Here is a 4,217-nt window from a genome sequence, read left to right as displayed (position 1 = left end):
ACTTAATTTGGAAAGACTCCCAATTCATTTACGTGTTTTGCTTTCAAAACTTCGCATCTCGTAAAGTTAAGCATGTCTTGAACCATCCATCATCAAATATATAGGAAATTTTTGAACCTTACACCCCGCCCTGGAGAGGTGAACAATAAAGAAGGAAAAGCAAAACAAACCAAAAAAAAATCTTGAGAAATGTTACCTTCATGTAAAAAGTGGGGGGACCGGGGGGGGGGGGGGGGAAAGGCCACCTGCAATACTGATTGGTATAGGATGGATTCACACCGTGGCTAAAATAAGGCTACAAAAGACGTCGAAGATGATTATGCAATAACAGTACAACAAAGCACCACATAAACAAACAAAACTATCAACTTCAATTCTGAACATAATTCCATTATAAAGCACTTGAAGAAAAATTAATACGCCGAAAAATCTACACAACTGATGTTCTAAGGATGTTCTCCACAAATAGTTCTTTAGAAAAATAAATATTGACACAAAAACACCACATTGTTCAGGAAACATCCAAAAAAAAGAAGTACTTGAATAGATAGGAAAGTACAAAGAATATAGATTCTAGTCATTCGGTAAACAATAATTAAAGCATCATCTACACAAGCATCAGGAACTTCATACAAAATCATCAGTCCAAAACTTTTAGTTCGATGAATCATTAGAGTGCAAAACGTTTGACGAATCTGCACAAAAAAAAAAAAAATCTCCTCATAAGAAGAAAATATTTCAAGTACAAAACCAATAATTACAATCTGAGGCTGAAACTGCATACCCTGTATTACATCCGTTGTCTATCCAACTAGGATGGAGGCACAATAATTTTTGTAACAAAAAAGGGACTAATGACAATTAAAACAAAAAAAAAAGGGACACAAAAGAAGAGTTTTAATATTTAACATAGTGGAGATGACTAAATTGAATTTGACATAGGAACATACTTCAAAACAACAATCTAAACCTTCATTTGGGATAAGTAAATCAACAGTCCAAACATATATATAGAAGAAACAATTTCTCAGCCTACAGAAATATGACACAAAATTTGTCCAATAGTGACTAGCTTCAATTTATTTACTACACATAAGAGCAATATTTCCATCACATATAGAAAAATTGGAACAAGAATAAATGGCAATGCTAGTGGACTTTATAATATTAACAGTTTAAATAACACTAAGGCAAGTCACTCGTCAGTAAGATTGAAGGATCTCAGATCATCATTGCCTTGTGCATTAACCTAAAATAGTAGATGCATAACAAAAATACGGACATGCCTACCATCCAATTTGAAAACAAACAAACACATACACACTCTTCTAAACACTCAATCTTCTAAGATCATAAACCATGATCATCAAACAATACATTAACCTCCATTGGTATCTCTAACCTATTGTCTATAAGAACAAAACTTAACACAATAAACTCCACAGGATGAACTCATCTTACACACACCTTTATAGCACAAGGAATCATCTATGTTACATAGACTCAAGCATGAGCATTGGTGTGGGTGATCTCCACGCATGGTATGAACCCTTAAACTTACAATACATTGATATGATCCAAAACTAGCAGTAGATTGGTGAATACATAATGACTAGCATTCCAATACCGCACTCCATTACCTGTATCCGTGCTTCCTAGATAATGAGGAATGCGACAAGTGGGTGAGCCTAAAGTTGTGTTTGAAGCTGGAACCATATAGAAAATGGAGCTTCTGTCTTGAGCACATTGAAGTGGAGTATCCAAGCAGTCACCCCATTCTCTTTCATAGACAATTTCCTTAGAAAGATCAATGCTGATAAAGTTTTGCCAAGTCTTTAATTTTTAGATCAACCCAACTCATATTGAGCATAATAAAAGGTAAATTCTCAATCACTATTAAATAATAAAATTTTAAATAGTTGTACATTTTATAAAGAATGTACAATCATTACAAGCTTGACTAATAATAATGTGTGTGGGAATTCAATGCAGAGAGTTCAGGCCTTCTTAGGTTGCAGCAGTAGTGACAATATCTGTTGCAACAGAAACTCAAACAGTGGACACTGAAAAAGAAATGTCTCCTCATTCAACATGTAAAAAGGTAAAGTTGGTGATATAAATCATGATTTTGCCTTTTTAATCAAATCATTTGCGTTTTGATTACCCACAATTTTTTTTTCCAATTAACATAAAGTTTTTTTTATTTTTTTTATTTGTGTTATGCAAGAGAGAGTGATCAAGTGTGTTGACCTGATCAATGAGTCATCATTGGCAAGTGGGTTCATGAAGGGTCCAAGTAGTTCAGTCCCATCTGTGCCCCAAAGCCCAATTGGTGTGCTTCATCCTGCGTGTTCGAGCTACAAAGCTGATGGCACAACAGTTGGGTCTTGTCTAAGTTCTTCTCATAGTACCCCAGATTCTAAGAGGAGGAAACTAAATAGACCCTTTTCTCTCTATCTCTTCTCTTTTTTCCTTGATCTCGTGCTTTCTTCTTCTCATTGGTTACATGGATAGTTCGGTGACAAGAACACGTATATATACGCAAATCTCTCTCTCTCTCTCTCTCTCTCTCTCTCTCACACTTTTGGGAGCTCAAAGATGACACACAATGAGAGTGTTTTTGTATTATTCTAGAATCAAATTAGCCTTCAATAGGCTTGGTTAAACTAAATTAATTAAACTAATCAATTATAATTATTTTATCCTAATTCTTTGATTCCGAATAGAATTTTAATTAAACCAACCATAAAATTCTAAAAATTCTAAAGAACAAATTAACCTAGGCAATTTTGTGATCGGATGCCAATAAGGCCTTCAATTCACATATTGAATCAGAAAGTCAGACAGATATTTCTTCGTCAAACAGCTATAAACACAAATAACACAATACATATGTAATTAATTTAGAATTTCCTCTTAATTACTTATTAGGCATTCTTAATTATGGTTTAGTGACTAATCACAGTTTGGGGTTGTTACAATTCAGTTCTCGGTAATAAAAACAAAAACGAAGTGTGCCATCTTTTTTCTTAACAAATAGAACCGGTGCTCCCCAAGGTGAAGTGCTCGACCTAATAAAACCCTTATCCAATAACTCTTGTAATTGAACTTCTAACTCCTTAAGCTTGACTGGGGCCATCCTATAGGGTCTTTTGAAATAGGTTGTGTTCCCGGCATAACATCAATGGTAAATTCTATCTTCCTATCAATCAAATGGCTAGGCAAATCGTCTGGAAAAACATCGGGAAATTCACTAACAATTGGGATATGGAGTAACTCAACATTTTCTTTCAAATTACTTAGTACACTACACAAATAACCCTGACAACCTTTTTAATCAAGTAATGTGAGGATACTACTCCTTTACCCTGAAATGTAATCTCGGCTTGGTTCGGGGGTTTAAAAGTAACACTTTTGAAAGCACAATTAATGGATGCATGATTTGCTACTAACCAATCCATTCCCAATATAACATCAAAATGTGTCATGTTCAACGACATCAAATCAACTAACAATTCAATATTCTCAATCATAACAACACATGCTCTATAAATGGATGCAACAATCATAGTTCTTCCAGATGGAGTAGACACAGACATTAAATAACCAAGGGGTTCTAGCTCTTTACTTAACTTCTCGGTAAATTTAGTATATATGAATGAATGCGTAGAACCCGAATCAATCAGTATATATTCATCTTGAGTGCAAATAGGAAGTATACCTGACACTGTTGTCTCGACGCTTTGGGTGTCTCCTAGCACTAATGCAAAGACTCTACCCTATCTCATATGTCCTTTCCTGGCATTACCTTTCTGTGCAGAACTTGAGGTGCTCTCATTCTTCTTACCATCTTTAGCCTTTGCCTTGGGACAATCCTTAACACAATGGCCCATCTCACCGCATTCAAAGCATGCTCCAGATGCTCGATGACAAACTCCAAAATGTTGTTGTCCACAACTTGTGCATGTCGGCCTAGTACCACTTTCTTGATTTGAATTGCTAGAACTGCCTATATTCATCTTCTTCTTGGCATCAAATGGTGCTTGGCGATTGTCATAATTCTACCTCTTTTTCTGACTCTCTCCTGAACTCTGATATTTGTTCAAGTTAGCTTCGGCCAAGATGGCTTTGTCCAATACTTCGGTGTAAGTGGGCATGTTGAGCATATTAACTTGGTTTTGTATTGGTCCATGAAGCCTGCTCTCAAACTTTCTAGC

At 35.5% G+C, this 4,217-nt stretch overlaps 1 pseudogene; it reads left to right on the top strand.

Annotated features, from left to right (window-relative positions):
- The first annotated feature begins 1,669 nt into the window (after positions 1–1,669).
- On the top strand, positions 1,670–2,514 carry LOC114321872 (cyclin-D4-2-like; annotated as a pseudogene).
- The last annotated feature ends 1,703 nt before the right edge of the window (positions 2,515–4,217 follow it).

Source organism: Camellia sinensis, chromosome 13, assembly GCF_055761805.1.
Source record: "Camellia sinensis isolate YWXY chromosome 13, ASM5576180v1, whole genome shotgun sequence".
Lineage (NCBI taxonomy): Eukaryota > Viridiplantae > Streptophyta > Magnoliopsida > Ericales > Theaceae > Camellia > Camellia sinensis.
Note: the sequence above shows the minus strand (reverse complement) of the source record. Positions and strands in the feature narration are given on the sequence as shown.